General features: G+C 47.5%; 1 long non-coding RNA gene and 2 other non-coding genes across 3 annotated transcripts; 1 reads left to right on the top strand and 2 right to left on the bottom strand.

Annotated features, from left to right (window-relative positions):
• Nucleotides 1-6,084: 6,084 nt before the first annotated feature.
• On the top strand, nt 6,085-12,601 carry LOC135980892 (uncharacterized). The gene is made up of 2 exons (XR_010597815.1): nt 6,085-7,913; nt 8,276-12,601. It is a non-coding gene; the product is annotated as an uncharacterized LOC135980892 (long non-coding RNA).
• Nucleotides 6,658-6,730, bottom strand: TRNAV-AAC (transfer RNA valine (anticodon AAC)). The gene has a single exon. It is a non-coding gene; the product is annotated as a tRNA-Val (tRNA).
• TRNAN-GUU (transfer RNA asparagine (anticodon GUU)) lies at nt 7,377-7,450 on the bottom strand. Its single transcript has one exon. It is a non-coding gene; the product is annotated as a tRNA-Asn (tRNA).
• Nucleotides 12,602-16,852: the final 4,251 nt, after the last annotated feature.

The raw sequence follows: 16,852 nt of genomic DNA, 5'->3' as shown, positions 1-16,852 counted from the left end.
CCAAGGGTCTGAGCTTCTCCTTGGTTTTACGTGTCTTTACTAATGTGTCGGGATAAGGAAAAAAGCACCAATGACTTTAAATGTAAAGTAGCATGAATACATCTGATGCAGTGTTCATCTGTCTGTGAATTGCACTGTTGAGAAAAATGGTACTAACCACAACTGGAGTGGTTAGTAAATAGGGTGTCTTATTAGTAAATAAGGTGTAGTTTCTCTAAAAGACAATGCAGGGGTGTAACTGTCTATGTGCAAGGGTGTAAACAATACAGCTGGAAAGGAATTATAAAGGGTATGAAAGAATAATTTAAAGGTAACAGGATTAAATTAAACTCAAACATAAAAAACTAAATTATAGCTGAGACCAGGACAAGTTCATAAAGCCATTTTAACCTCATCTTCCCAAAAGTGGTGGGCAACATTATAGTAGACAATTTTTCCTAAACCAAAGTATGGCGAAGCTGCACTAACAAACCTGTTCCGAGTTCTCTATCTATTTTACCCTCTTTAAGCAGATTTTCCACTAGAGGATGAGAACAAGATCTGAAGTTAAAAAAACACAACTTATTCTCTTCCCTATCTCTCCCCGCCCCCCCCCCCCCAAAAAAAAAACACCCCACCTTAGAGTCCAGTAGTTGCTGCATTCCTTTTTGTTTCCGGTTAATTTTAAAATATAGACCAAAAAAAAGAGTTCTAGTTTTCTGTAGTTAAGGACCCTTTGATTAGGTGGGTGTAAAACAATCACTGTGAAACTGAGACAAGTAGCCACCTTTTCTACAAAAGCACTTAATGCTATATGTGGAACAATAAATAATATTTGTGGTTTGGGAATTTGGAGCAAATGTGGTTCTCCCAGTATGGCACCAGTGAGAACCCATGAACCCACATTTTCTGTCTGTGATTTGTCAGGCCCAGATCCACAAAGGGACCTAGGCTGTGCTAGGGTGAGCATTGCATTGCTTAAAAGTTTTGTTCCTGTGAGTTTCTAGGAGCCTCACTGCAGTCCCCACAGCCTGAGGGGGGGGGGGGGTAAAGAGGTGCTTTAGAATGCAATGCACAAAAGCCAACAGGCTAGGGGGGAGCTACCTAATCTACCCGTGGGAGATGGTGCTGAGAGGGGGTGTATTTTAAGCCCTGCATCTGTCATGGGCTTTGGGAGGGAGTTTGGCTGCAGGATTGGGTTCTGACCTGGGGCAGGGAGTTGGGGTGCAAGGTGCAGGCTCTGGTTGGGAGGCGCTTACCACAGGTGGCTCCTGTGCAGCAGGGCTCAGGCAGGCTGCCTGTAAGCTGTGACCCCACGCTGCTCCCAGAAGTGGCCAACTACTGCTGGCACGTCTGTGCACCCCTTGGCAGGAGGGGGGCAGCGGGTCTCCATGTGCTGCCTGTACTCACAAGCACCACCGGTTTCCGGCCACTGGGAGCTCTGAGGATGGTGCTGGGGATGAGGGCAGCGCGTGGACACATGGCCTCCCCCTCCCGCCAGGGGTGCACAGAGACATGCCAGCAGCAGCCGGCTGCTTTGGGGAAAGTGTGTCCATGGCAGTGCCCCGCTGCGCAGCAGGACTTTTAGCGGCCCAGAGCTCATGAGGGGGCAGCCAAAAAGCCTGGTGGGCTGGACAGAAATGGTAGACAGCCTGGCTCTGGCTCTGGCCCTGCGGGCTGTATTTTGCCCACCTCTGGCCTAAGCCCAGGCTACTTGTGATCCATAGATGGCAATCTCTCTCAAGGAGTCAAGTGGTTTAGGCACTCTTGTTTCTTGTGAGACTGAGGAAAGCACCTACCTTATTCCAGACAAAACCACTAATAACAGTTCTGACTTTATGCTTTTAGCCCAAGGGCTCAAGCACTCACCTGGGATGTGGGAGACCTTGGTTCAGTTCCACCCTCTGCTGTGGGAGGAGTTGAACACGGGTTTCCCCACTCTCAGGAGCGTGCTCTAACCACTGGGATATTGTGATGTGGGGCTGTCTCAATCTCTTCCGGTGAAGTTGCTCAACTGGGTATTAAATATGGGAGAAGGGGGACTGAATCTTGGGTCCTCCACTGCCCAGGTATGTACCCTAACCCACGGACTATAAAGTCACTCTCTCTCTGGCCCTATTCTCTTAGCCACTGTTCCCACAGTAAATCAGTTGTGCCAAAAGGGCACAGCGGATTACCTTCCAAGCAGATTATTACATATGCAGTTCCATAAATTCTACCGTGCTTAATTTTTGCCAGGGCTGAGCCCCGGCACCTCTAGGCTTGGCAGTTCATAGCCCCAGCACCACTGGGCTTGCTGTATCAGTTATGAATGTAAAAAAAGTTGCTTGAGACCCAGCACCTATTTCAATTAAGACTCAGTCCCTGCTCTGAAGAGCTTACAAGTTTTGTTTAAACATGAGAGACAACACACTCGGAGAGGAAAGGGAGGACATGTTTAACAAGATCATAAGGCCGCTTAAGTCTGCAGTGTGTGTAACAAGCTCATTCTATGATTTTTCATACAAATTTAACTTTTTTAAACTATCCAGTGTGGGGTATGGAGACTAGTCAATACATGTGCATATAGCAGGTTCCAAGGGGTGGTCATGAGGAAGAGAAGTGATAGGGAGGGAACATAAAAGACTAGGCATTTACTCACTGGCTTTGATGGAGGCAGGTGACCCTCAATTTACCCCCTTGGCTTGATGGCTTGAGATAGGCTGGATGTTATTCCAAGTCCACTGAGGCCTTTTAAGGGTTATACCCAGAAGGCTAGTGCAAGTGGGGCTGCTTTGAATAAATGCGCCTAGTGTAATTCCCTTCCTTCTCTAGTGAGAGGCTCAGGATGAGTTTACTAATCCCACTTCTCCTTAGGAAATGGCTTAATGATTGTGAAAACTCGGAGGAACTAGGCCTTGCAGGGTGCCCCAGGGTAGGGTGAGAAGAGGGATAGAATCCTGCCCCCATCTTAGTAGTGTAAGAAGAATGGGAGAGGGGACCAAAACATAAATGTAACCATATATAGGTACATACAACATGGTGCCATGTCTTGCAGTTCTATTGAGAGAGTTGGTGTTTTTCTTAAAGCACTGGTCTGTGGAATCATGGGGTTTGGGGAGACTATCAGTTTTCATCTTTTAAGAAAGTGCCTTTCCAGTGCTCATGCTTTCAGAAAAAGCTGGAAAACAGGACCCAAATGTAACCTAAAGCCTCAAATGTCAGAAGAATAAAAGAACCCAACATTTAAAAGATCTACTTAAGCCAATCTCATGATGTTGGGGGACCCACCTGACTCATAACTGTAGAATCTGTGTGGCTGTCAATACTGTATGTATCAATTCTTCCTACTACTCTACTTTTTTCCTCCTCTAGCCAGTACAGCAGCCCTTTGTGTGTGTTTTTGTATTAAATTCAACTTATTTTTTATTATCTCCAAATTTTCAATTATTCAATTCTCTGTTCAGGTAGCCAGTACTGTGGGTTTTGGGGGGAGGGAGGGAGAACAATTGGGGTTCTCAGTACCCAAAATAAATGGAAGTAAACTGTGGATTTTGGCAACCTGGAAACAGCTAATGTTTTTGGTTGTCTGTCTCTTCCTCCTGCAGCGATGACTTTAAATTTAAGGAAAAGTTGTTTTCGTTTTTCATATCTCCCTCCCCCACCCCCCCCAGTAGGAGTGGTGCCAGGGTTTTTGCCACCCTAGGCAGCAGAGCTCCTCCTCTGAGCATTCGGCGGTGGGGGTCCTTCCGCTCCACGTCTTCGGGGCCCTTCAGCAGCGGGTCCCGGAGCGAGTGAAGGACCCGCCGCCGAATTTCCGCCGAAGACCCAGAGCGGAAGGACCCCCTGCTTCCAAATTTCTGCCGAGGACAGCAAAAAGCCGCCCCCCAAATCTGGCCACCCTAGGCAACGCCTAGGGTTACCAGATTTGCCCATTACTTTGGGGTATGCTCATTTATTCGGGTTACTTTTCTGGGGAAGGGGATTCTGTAATCCTATCAATGTACTGCTTGTGTCACTTGTGTTTTTCATATGGAGCGCTACTTCTCCCTTGTGCAAGTCCCCTCCCAGTGGAGCTATCCTGCAGGACCTAGGTTCCCTAGGGCTGGGTTTCTCCAGCCCCATAACTGGATGAACACCCACACATACATTAACAGAGCAAGTCTGAGCGGACCGGGTCAATCAGCACTGTCAAGCTGATCCCTTATATGTCGCTGGACTCACTGGGATGGATGAAGCAGCACTTTCAAGCTGCCTCTCCTTATATGCCCCGGGGCTCCATGGACTGGGTCAAGCAGCACTCTCAAGCTGTTACCCTTATGCGTCCCAGATTCAGCATGTCCCTATCCCCACTCTCACATTACAATTGTACTGGCAGTAACCTACTTGATGAGCAAACCCCACAGTATTTTGGGCGCTGCAGGGATCTTTAGCTTAGGTAAAAGAAGCGTTGCTGTAGAGTGAATGGGGGAAGCTAACACACAAACGAGTAAAGTTCAGCAAGAGAGAGAGAAGCAACCAAGTTAACCATAAAAGTTATTTATTGAATAATAATGATAACTACGCAAGGAGGACTAAACCAACATAACATACATGATTAAAAGTTAATACCTAAGGTAGAAAGGAAAACAGAGAGAGAAAGAGGGGGATCTCACCCACTCCATGAGGCTTGATCTGGTTGGGGTTCCCAGATGATGGTGGTAGCGGAGGGTCCTGAATGCTGGAGACAGGCAGAGCCCCCAGCACGATCAGTCAGGAGAAGATGGAGTTCCAGTGGAACTTATGCATAGTTTGGATCTAAGAACCCTGACTAGAGAGTGAGTAGGGATTTTGTAGAGAAAATACAATTGTTCAAGGGAGAACATTAGATTTGTTTATAGGTAAGCTGATGACTCAAGGGTTTTCTTTAGGCTAGACAATTGGAGCTGATCACTCTTGGCTATGGGTGGTGGTTTCTTCCAGGGAGCTCACAATGCAACTAGGCTGCTTCAGTATTTGGATATCAAATAAGGATTCATTACTAGAATTGGTCTGATAACTGCTGAGCTGGGTGTGTGCAGGCGTAGGTTCATTAGCATCTGGGGCAGAGATTCCCAGGATGCAGTGCTTCCCTGCTTTTTCTGGTCCCAGAGTTCAGTGTGGTTCTCTGTTCTCCATTCTGTATGTAAATTGAGATGTCTCCCTGTTCCATCTTTCATGCATATGAGGCTAGGGGAGTTGTCTTTGCTCTCCATTCTGTATGCTAGAGGGGTCTAGGTGTGTCTCCCAATGCCCTTCACTGCTCTCTGCAAGTTTTTTTTTCCTCTAATGGGTTTTGGTTTAAGCAGAGGCTGGGGGCGGTGTGTGTCTTTCATGAGTCAGGCTGGATACTGCACTCTGGTTCCCCAAGAACACAGAGGTTTCTGGTATCACGGGTTGCCTAGTGGATGCGCTGGCCCTGCCCCCCAGTAAACCGTAATACAGTAGCAACAATCTTTCCCTTTGTCCTCAGTTCCAGTATCTTCCACTACACCCAGCCGGAATTAAGTTAATTGGCTAGGAATCTGCTGAAATAATTTCCATAAAATGGTCAATTCTGACATTAGGCTTCAGAGTAAAAACACAATTGCTGCTAGGGAGACAGTTTCTCTCTCTGAAGGCTATTATTCCAAAATGTCTGCTGAGTCAGGCGGACATCGCTACTTAAGTTTACACTAATTTCTCCTTGTGCGTGTTATCTTCCTAATGATAAGAGCAGAGATTTAATTTTTTAAGTGCAAGTTCACAGCCTGGAGGTAGGCAAATTCAAAATATACAAGAGCAATTATCTGGTCAGGTAATTCCATTATACTGGCCTCCTGGGGTGTAGCTGGGCAGCATTTCCTCCACTGCAGTGATTAATCAACTGGAGAAAATTATGCCAAGCACCATCGTCTGACTGTAGAGCTGGTATTTGCTTTTGTCTTTTTAAAGAGGACACCCGTACTAGAGCCATTTCAATCGCAGCTGTTTTTAAAACGACTTTTAACAAAGTAATTAAAAATAACCGTTTTTTGTCCTAGCTTAACAATGGTCGTATATGGGGAAAGTTACATGTTCTGGATTCCAGCAAAGCTAGTTGTGCAACTGATATATAACACTCTTGGCTGCATTTCAACATTTTGCTTAAATGAAATCAGTGATTGTCCAAGTAACAACAAAGAAACCCGATGCTTATAAACGGTGAGTGGCCTATGCCACTGTTATGGGCTGATCCTCTACCAGACTAGGCCCTGGGCAATGGGAAAACTTGGTGCACGACCGGTCAGCTTTGTGCTAAAGTCTTTTTGCTGTTTAATGCCATTTGGAAAAACCCTACAATTCCTACTAAATAACTCGACTTCATTCTTTTTAAAATCGGGTTAACACCGCCTGGTTTTTGTGTGACAGCTTGGGGAATGACAAATCCAGAAGGAAGGATTGCACTCTATAGGCCGCGTTAAGATTATTTCAGAGTAGTAGATAGAATTTAGTCCCTATTAAAGGCTTCATGAAAACTTTCCCCCCACCCCTAACAAAAATGTTAATTTATCATAGCAGCTGAAAGGCTAAGGAACCCAGGACTATAATTTAGAGAGAGTTTCCATGTTATTTAGCTCATCATTGATACAATTCAAAGTAGAACTTCCATGTTCTAAGACTAAAAATGCAGGAGATGAGTCAGAAAAACAGACAGCGATTTGTTTCCGCCCGGTTTCGAACCGGGGACCTTTCGCGTGTTAGGCGAACGTGATAACCACTACACTACGGAAACCCCACTTAGTGGCAGCCCTCCCATGGTCTCTGTTATACTTTATGTAGGTGCATGGTTGTGTATTATCAATACTTCGGTGTGTAGGTTTGTTCAGTGCCGAATGCAGAAACTACTTGGTGTCACGGGGCTTCTATTTTTTTTTTGCCACAACGTTTGTCGAAGGCACTGGAATATGGTCTCTAGCTACAGACGCTACCTAATGCCGTGTCTAGATCTGTGGCCTTCCTGCTCACAAAGCGCCCACCCCCGCCCCAGGCTGACCCAGCGCGGCGCGCACGGGACACAGCGACCCGGCTCGGGCAGGAGCGCTAGCGACAGGACCCCCCCCCCGTCAGTGCGCGGGCGAAGGCAGAGCGGGGGGCAGGGGGCGCTCTGCGGGTGCCAGCTCCAGGTGCGCATTGATCGCCCCCCCGCTAGCTCCGTGCGCAGCGCCCCTCGGGCCAGCGGGAGACAGGCGCCGGCAGCGGGGCAATGTCTGGTCTGCGCTCCCAGCCCGTCCCCCGCCCGGCTCCAATTCCGGCCCAGCCTCTACAATAAAAAGTGCCAGGCCGGGATCAGAGCGAGCCGCCCCCAAGTGCAGTCAGCAGCACCTGATTCCCTCTTCACGTGTAGCAGCCCCCCCCGGAGAATAAAACGCTCCCACACCCGTCCCTGGGTGGGCTCGAACCACCAACCTTTCGGTTAACAGCCGAACGCGCTAACCGATTGCGCCACAGAGACCACGGCGGAAAAACACCTTGCGTGAGGGGTAGTGAGGTGCACCCCCGGCTGAGCAGTGAGCGCGAGCCCCGGGCCCTGAGCGATGCGGGAGCTCGCGGGGCTGGAGCCGGCCGGGAGCAGGAAGAGCGGGGAGCCGGGGGGCTGCTGTGGAGTTGCACGGGACCGGGGTGAGGGGGGTGCCCCAGGGATGGGAGAAGCAGGCGGCGCCATGGCAACAGAAGGGGTCCATGGGGGGAGAACGGGGCCCGGCAAGAAAATGGGGGCGCAGGACGAGGAGCGCGCACTGGTCTGGGGGGAAGTGGAGCAGCCGCGGGGGCGTGACTCTGCTGCCGGTGCCTAGAGGCCCAGGTGCTGCGGAGCCGACCTCAGTCTAGAAACTCCGCTGCTCCGAGAGCTGATCGCACAGAACGGGCCCCACCGCAGAGTCCTTACCGGCAGGCGGGGAAATACCGAGCCATGCGGGGTATGTTTATCCCAGCCAGCCACCCCCTGGAGATTAGCGCCTTCAGTGCAGCTTTCCAGCAGCGCTAGTCACTTTGCAGGGAAAGTCAGAAAATTCCCTCCTCTCGCCACGGTATCTCACCGCCCCAGGGCCCTTAGTGATCCGTATTGTTGTTTGCTCACTCCATGGCATTACACACTCTTCACCTTGGTCTCGGTGTCTGTGACCATGCTGAGGCTTTGTCTCTCTCTCTCTCTCTCTCCCCTCCCCCCAGTCAGGAATTTAAGACATGAATTACTGCTTCCTTAGGCAAAGAATTTGTCCTTTATAGCTTTAAAGCACTTAACACGCCTTCTCTCCAATCTGATTTATCCATACTGCAGTACTACACATTTCAGAATCATGGAGACATGCTGAATAAGGAGCGAGAGGGGCTGTATGGAGACTGAGGACTGTCCCATCCTACAGGAAGTGTTTAGGAAACAATGGCAATACAGTAATAATGCTTTGCATTTATGTAATATTTTTCATCCAGAGGTGTCAGCATGCTTCAAAAAAGTGCTTATGAATCAGTATCTTATTTCACAGGTGGGTAAACTGAGGCAGAGAGTAACTCAGTGACATGATCCCAAACAGAGACCAACTGTCCTGTCTCCTAATCCTGTGCTCTAATTCCTCATGTTGTCAGTCTTCAATCTGTGTGTTTTTCTTTCAGCCTGCAAACACAAGGTCTAAAGATGTCCATGAGATTTGCGTATTCAGTACAGATCTGCATTGCTGTTTGGAAGAGAAAATTGTTGCCCTTGGTTTTACCTTTTGTGAATGCCCAAACTTCCTAACCCTGTCCTTTCCCTCACATGAGGCACACAGCGTTACAACAACTGTGACTTGGGATGAGGGAATGGATGGTTTTAGGGATAGCAGAATGCTTTACAACTCTTTAGAAATGTAAAAATGGAGATGTTTTTAAAAATATATACATACTGGTCCAGAAAATAGTGAGGGGGGTGTTCAGATGAAATGATTAGTGAGTGAGTCACAGTACTCCAGAAGGACAGTGAGGGGGGATGGGCAGCAGGTATTTGGATTGTGGCACAGGTGTGGTTACAAGTGTGGCTCTGAAGAGGCAAACAGTATATAAGGTCTTAGCATCATGGGGCTACACTGGAACTCAGCTTGTGCAGAATCTAAGCTTTCTTATAAAAAAGAAAAGTACCTTTCTAGGCCCCTAGGGCTGCAGGGTGACTCTTCCAAGCATGGAGAACATGCACACTAATGTCATGGTGTCTGCTTGAGTCCAGACCACCTGAAACTGATTCAGAGGGGTGAGTCACCCTTACCCTGTTGATCTCAATCCCGAGGCAACTCTAAAGCGCAGTGAGGACACTTCATTGTCACCATTACCAATATCATTGCTGATCATTTTTGGGACTGGAACAAGGGTGGGAACTGGAAGTTGCTGCAGGGAAGCAAATATAAAGGGAAGGACTGAAGAGATTCACAAAGATCTAAAAAAGGGAGAGAAAGGAAGAGAAACAAAGGGCAGAAGTTTACACAGAGTATTAAGCATGACAGTAAGAGACTTAATAAATAATAAAAGAGTAGTCACTACATAATGGCTGTATTCACCTCTGACAGGTTTCAGAGTAGCAGCCGTGTTAGTCTGTATCCGCAAAAAGAACAGGAGTACTTGTGGCACCTCAGAGACTAACAAATTTATTAGAGCATAAGCTTTCGTGGGCTACTGCCCACTTCTTCGGATGCATAGAATGGAACATATATTGAGGAGATATATATACACACATACAGAGAGCATGTATTCACCTATTAATCCCTGTGCAAACCTCCCAGTGACATGACTGGGAAATCTGGTAAGGATTGAGGTGAGTATGAAGTCCTGAATTTATATCCCATCCCACAGAGCATACTAAGGGATAGTCTACACTGGGGAAGGGGGGGAGTTTGATCTAAGATACGCAACTTCAGATATGCTATTCGCGTAGCTGAAGTCGAAGTATCTTAGTTCGACTTACCTGGCCGTCCTCACGGCAGCAAGTCGACCGCCGCGGCTCCCCTGTTGACTCCACTTACTCCTCCTGCCGAGGTGGAGTACAGGGATCAATTACCCGATCCGGCGGGTAGTGTAGATGTGGCCTTAAACATGGTCTTCAGACCTCTCCTCTGAATGAGTTAGATGTACAATGCATCACAAAAACCCTGAAAAGAAAGGTAACAACTGAAAGGAGGGAAATTCCTTGAAGTCTTTTTAGAATGATTACTTTAAATATTTTATGCTTGTCTCATTAGTTTGGCCAAGAAAACATTCTGTGAACAATCTGCTTGGTGAAAGTAAATGCAGGGGAAGGCTTTGTAACACTGTGATTAGTGGAAAGGGACACAATCAACATGAAATCTAGTCCATAAAAAACAATTAGTTTAAAGTAATTTCAGTTACCTGACTATGAGCAACCCTACCAATTGTTGTGGTTTTGGAACCACATTTTTCTATTTTTAACCTGTTTTACTCTCCCTGTTGAGGTTTGAAAAGCCACACAAACAGCAGGAGAAACTAAGGCCTCAATCTTGCAAATATTTTACAGTTTGGGGTATTGGAATAATTCCAGTGAGTACATAGTTGAAGTCAATAAGACTACTCTGGTGATGAGTAAAGCTACAGATTCTTAAGTGTTTGCTGGAGCAGGGCCTAACAGAATATATAGAGGAAACAATGAAACTGACTATACACAAAGCTCTGTCAAATACACAACTGAAATAAAGAGAGGGACTATTTTTTCTCTAATGTCCTTCCTTTAGTTCAGGGGTCCGCAACCTGCGGCATGCGTGCCAAAGGCGGCACGCGGACTGATTTTTAGTGGCATACTGCTGCCATCTGGGGTCCCGGCCGCTGGCCATGCTCAGCCCGCTGCTGGCCTGGATTACGGAACCCCAGGCCAGCAGCACGATGAGCTGCTCAGCCTGCTGCCGGTCTGGGGTTCTGGCCGCCGGCCCCTTGCTAGCCGGGGTTCCGGCCACCGGCCCCACTCAACCCACTGCCGGCCTGGATGGACAGAACCTGGGCCAGCAGCGGGCTGAGTGGGGCTGGCAGCCGGGACCCTGGCTGGCAGGGGCCAGCGGACAGAACCCCGATCTGGCACGCGAAACTTAAATTAATGAAGACTTGGCACACCACTTCTCAAAGGTTGCCGACCCCTGCTTTAGTTATAGGAATCTTAGGTGTCAATTGTAACAATGGTAGGTTAAAAAATAAAATCCAATCAGAAAGCAGTGTAATTTTTTAGGCTCAGACCACACCAGCCACATCTTCCCTTGTTGCTGCTTTGTGGATGGTTTAAATTACATCCACGGCTTCCTAGGAACCCCACTGGGAAAAGCTGCTATGGGGATGGGCTGAATCAGTGCATCTTGGCTGGCCTCTATGACCCGTCCTCGCCCAGCACCATTCACTGGGGGAAGTGGAACTGCTTTATCAAAAAACTGCCCCTTAGAGGATTCTTTGCTGGTGGAGCCCCTGGATGAATTTAGCCCTGTAGTTTCACCTCTTCTCCTACACCTCTTTTTGTATCCAGATATTAATTCTTTCCTTCTTTTTCCTGGGGTGACCCTCCCATGGCTGGCTGTATGACAGGAGCATGGAATGTGGCCCCAGATTTACTTAGTAAGAAGGTGCCATTTTTACATAGTATACGTTCGGACTATAACCACAGTTTCCAAGCATCTATTTTTGGCATTGCTACATTTTAACCACAGCTTTGGGTACTTTTTGGAAGGGAGGTAGGGCCATTCCCCACAGCTATTCCCCAATTTAACAGGTCACTCTCATGTTAGACCCAGATTTCCTGCTATGCCACACAAGACCTCGTTTTCAATACTGTGCAACATAGTGACATAGAAAATCCTGAGCCTGGATATTGCAGCCACTAAAGACCTTATGTTTAAAGAAATAGCACCACCTATTATTCCATGTTATACTGCAGCCGTTTTTCTCATGTTCCTCATTCTGGGTGTGTATCATACATTGTAAAGGCCTAAGTTATTATTGCTGATTTGGGTAATGTCAGGCTAGGCTATAAGGGGAGAGAGTGTGTTTATGTACTTGGCCCTTACATGTTGATTTATGTTTTCAAAGCACTATGCAAACATAAACAAATTAGTCAGGCGTCCATTGCATTATATTTGCGACATAACATGATGCCTACAAACCATTTGAAATTATAACAAATTCAACTGAGCATATTTTAATATCATACACAAGCATCTTACCTGAGTCCTTGAAGCTAATTATCAAGTAGTAGCACATGAAAGCAGAGAGGGGATGAATACTACCAGTAGCCATTTTAGGTCTGTGTGTCCGTATTCTGTGTTACTATTATGTTGAGTCTGAACTTTTGATGAGCTTAAACTTAACCCAGACTTGATGTCTCTGTCTGAACTTTTAATCAAAGCTCTGACCTGCGAACTACTCATGACACCCCCCCTCCCCTTAAGTAGCCATCTCCCCTTATCTCTTTTTGAATTTACATTTTAACCTGTTTTATCCTGTAGAATCTTGATTGATTATACATGACCATTATGATCTGTTAATCACTTTGTTTACTTCTGTGTATAAATATTGATGCTCACCCCTAATAAACTTGCCACACTTACTCTGAAGCCTTTCAAGCTAAGGATAGTGTGAGCCCGTTGATCAACGAATTGGTGTCTGGTCTCTGACAGATTGTGAGCCCCATACCAACTCCGCACGAACTCGGGTGCTGGAGAGGTGAGTGAGGACTTGCTTTTTTACCTAACAATTACATTAAAGGATTATTTTGAATCGCTCTTAAAGATGTCTAAAGAGGGGGATTAATGTGTTGGAAATCCTACAGCACAACCGGAAAAGCTTTCCAGAATTATACATTTCCATGGACTCTACTCCCTACACTGCCGGATTTATCGCCCTCAAACAGGAAAAAGTGAATTTCAAATAGCAGCTGAGGCATCCGTAGGGGCTGGGTTCTAGTTGTAATGAACAGTGTCAAACTACCTTAGAGTGATTCTGCAACAGTAGGAGCAAGGGCTATTGATTGGCATGAGTAGCACAGAGGCAGATTAGGGGTTTGTGGGCCAGAGCAAGTGGCCCCAACTCCACTCCCCAGCAGGAGTGCCAGGTTGGGGGGCGGGGTATCCATTTTTCCAGGGGCCCCCCAATTGGCTGGGGATCTTGGGCAGAGGCCCCCTTGGCCCAGTGGCTAATCTGCCACTGCATAAAGCAGCTCTTTCTGGTAGATAGAAGTTGGTTTCTAACCCTGATTTTGCTAGTAGGTGCTCTGGTACATAATGAGCTAAAAGGAGGAGAAACAAGAGATTTCATTGGTCTGGCATGTTTATTGCTCAAATGAAGACAGTTTTATATGCAGCTGTGGTGGAAGCCATTTTCAGAGAGCTTTAAGCTTCAGTTAAATCCTTTGTAGCCTAGAACTTTGCCATCCCCAAATTGCAACAGAGTTCCTGCATCCTATCAGCCACAGGCTTCAAAAGATAAAATTACCTAGGTCTAGGATTCCCAAAAAGAGGACACTGCTGGGGAGTGGGAGGGAGAGCTGGAGGGGTGTGTGTGTAGTGGGAGGAGGTACCTGGTCCTCACTCTTGAGGTGGGGGGCAGTGTTGCTCCCTGTTACAGTGGCAGCACAGCTGGCACAAGCCCAGGACACAGCGCCAACGGTCAGTTAGCGCCTCCCTGCGGGAGTCCCCACCCCACGGCTGAGAGCCAGGGATGTGGGTGTGCGGGATCCGGCAGCTGAGGCTGCAGGGGAATGAACCAATCCACTGCGGATGCAGGGAGGGACCAATTGGGAAGCAGACCAATCAGGGGTCTTTCTGAGCTACAGCATCCACTCTGCAAATCTCCTGTTATTTGAAAAATCCTCCAAGACAGAGGACGGAGGCTCAAAAAAGAGACAATGTCCTGGAAAACTAGGACGTATGGTAATCCTACCTGGGCCTGACTCTCCATTCCATTACACCCAGGGGTGAAAGTAAGATAAAAGACTTACCAGTATGGGGGGCCCGGCTCTGGGCCCCCAGAAGGGATGGGGCCTCAGGCAGAAGGGGCAGAGCTGGGGATCAGCCTCCCACAGCCAGCCCTTCCAGGCTGCCTAGCCCACGTTGCCTCGGGCTCCAGCAGCAATTTAAAGGGCCTGGGGCAGCAGCGGCAGCCAGAAGCCCTTTTAAATCACCAGACCCCAGTGCAGCTGCCCCTTTTGCGTCCCCCACGTCGGCAGCCCTGGGGGGGCAAAAGGGGCAGTGATGTTAAAGCACTGCTGCAACAGCGATTTAAGGAGGGTCCTTAAAGTGCTGCCGCAGCAGCACTTTAGCATGGGCTGTGTAGGGGCCGGTACCGGTGGCCACTTCTTACCGGTACGCCATACTGTCCCGTACCACCCACTTTCACCTCCGATTACACCACTTTTGTGCTAGCATAACTCCACTGAGGTAATGGTGTGGAGAATTAGAACCCTTCTCTGGCCCTGTTGCGTCTCACCATCTTGTGGAGATCAGTGTAAGCAGAACCTCCACCAATAGAGGGTGCTGTATCATTACCTTAGTGTTAAACTGGCTTGTACATTAGTATGTCATTGTACTTGATCTGGGTGGCAGGGTGATGGTAGGAGGTTTGAGTCCTGCCTGTGTGTGCTGGAGTTGTTGTTTGCAGCATCCCAATACATCTTTGAGTTCTCTAAGTCAGTATTACAGTCTTTCACACCATCTTGTTTTCTTCTATTGTGTGACTGTCTTTGGAAATTGTCAGTTTATTGTTAAGCTCCTTTAATGCAGAATTAGGGCAAAACTCTGCTCTCAAATCTCCGTGGCTGATCCTGACTTTAATGTTTTGCTGTCTCTTGGTGCAGGCAAGCCCCCATCCACACAGGGAATGAATCTTAGCCATTCTCCCTGTATGCACAGGAGTCCCTTCAGGAAGTTCCAGAATAGGATCTGTGTTTTCTCTAGGTCCGTTATCTTTCATCTTGTGTTTGAGTGTCAGCATCTGTAATGTCTTCTTTGAATCTAACCCTGCTATCATCACATAGAGTCAGAGGATATTCACCATTGACTTCAATGGAAACAGGATTGAAGGCCTGCTGTGTGGAAAGGGTGGAAAGATGTCCCGCTTTTATAGGGACAGTCCTGATTTTTGGGTCTTTTTCTTATATAGGTTCCTATTACCCCCACCCCCACCCCCACCCCCACCCCCAGTCCTGATTTTTCACATTTACTGTCTGGTCACCCTAAAAGGGTGTTGCAAGATCTTCCACATCCATGGAGCAGCATGTTCCTCTGGGTCTGAAAGAATGGCTGTGGGGTTCTATCTAGAGCCCATCAGCGCTGCTCCCGGAACGGCTCAAGAGCAATGCTAGGCGCTGCAACCTCTCTCAAGACTTGCTGGCTAATCTAGACCCACTTCCTGGTTGCATAGCCCCCCATTTTGTTTTTCTTCATTATAGAAGTCCCTTCTGAAGGCACACCATACCCACTTCTGAATCAAACCCAGCGAGCGTCACTGCTGAGAATCTATTTGCAGCAGAGCCTTCATTAGGTACCAGGCTTCTCTAGAGAAGCAGCAAGGCTCAGTGCCTGGTTCTAAAATGGAAAATCATATAGCTGCAAGGGGGGAAGAATTAGTATTTCCATGGCTCCCCCCTGGCTTAGCTTCCTAGGTAAGTATTTCTGGCATTAACAGAACAGTCTCTTTCTGTCACACCCATAAGTGTCAGCCACGGAATGTATGTAGCTCTGCTTCCTGTCCTAGTGCTGAACAGGCAGTTTGGAAAGCCCCATTTCCTTTGTGCGTACGTGACTAATGATTTCAAGTGAAACCTCAAGAAGAGGAAGTGAGTGGTCTGGTTTCCAAGCTGGCAGAAAAAGGAAGAGTAACTCTATCACAGCGGCTGCTCCTTGTTAAGAGTCCAATCCTGCAAGGTGCTGACATCTTCCTCCTGTCACATTGATCTTGCAGGAAGAGCTGGGGTGTTCACTAGTTTGCAGGAGGTACTGAGCACCTTGACAGATCAGACCCTTAAAGCAAACCAAGGGAATAAGAGGAGGAAGGAAGAAAACAGGGAAAGAGTGAAAAGGGAAAAAAAGAAAGTAGTGAGAGGAAACCAAGGGGTAGGAGAAAGTTAGGGGAAAGGGTGTGAAATGAGCAGACAGGGAGCAGTGAGAGAAAGAAGAAAATACAGAGAGATCTGGACATGTAAATATTGGCTCCATCCTTCGCCATGCATAAAACCTAGTTCAGCCCCTTTGGTAAATTAGAGCAGCCTTGAGCCCAAATCCCTGACAGTTTAACAGGCCGACTCCCCTTTAATGTGAATGTCCTGCCAAAAATTAAGCCCTCTGCAACTCTTTGAAAGCAGCAGGGGGTGTGGTAACTGAACCGACGAGGGGGGAGGCCATTTTAGATTTGATTCTGGCAAGTAGTGAGGACCTTGTTGAGGAAGTGGTAGTAGGGGACAATTTGGGCTCCAGTGATCATGAGCTAATTCGGTTTAAAATACATGGAAGGAGTAACAGAATTAAATCAAAGACTAGGGTTTATAATTTTAAAAAGGCCAATTTTAACAAACTAAGGGGACTGGTAAGGGAAGTGGATTGGGCAAACGTATTAATGGATTTAAAAGCAGAAGAAGCCTGGGATTACTTTAAGTTAAAGATGCATGAGCTGTCGGAGGCCTGTATTCCAAAAAAGGGAAAAAGATTACTAAGCAAGAGATTTAGACCGAGCTGGATGAGCGACCGACTCAAAGGGGCGATTAGGAAAAAACAGAAAGCGTATGAAGAGGGGAGGGATCAGTAAGGAAATGTACCTAAGTGAAGTCAGGGAATGTAGAGATAGAGCGAGAAAGGCCAAAGGCCGTGTAGAGTTGGACCTAGCGAGGGGAATTAAAAGCAATAGTAAGAGG

The sequence above is a fragment of the Chrysemys picta genome, chromosome 1 (assembly GCF_011386835.1).
Source record: "Chrysemys picta bellii isolate R12L10 chromosome 1, ASM1138683v2, whole genome shotgun sequence".
NCBI classification, from domain to species: Eukaryota; Metazoa; Chordata; order Testudines; family Emydidae; genus Chrysemys; species Chrysemys picta.
The sequence above is the reverse complement of the archived record's forward strand: the minus strand, read 5'-3'. Positions and strand labels throughout refer to the sequence as shown.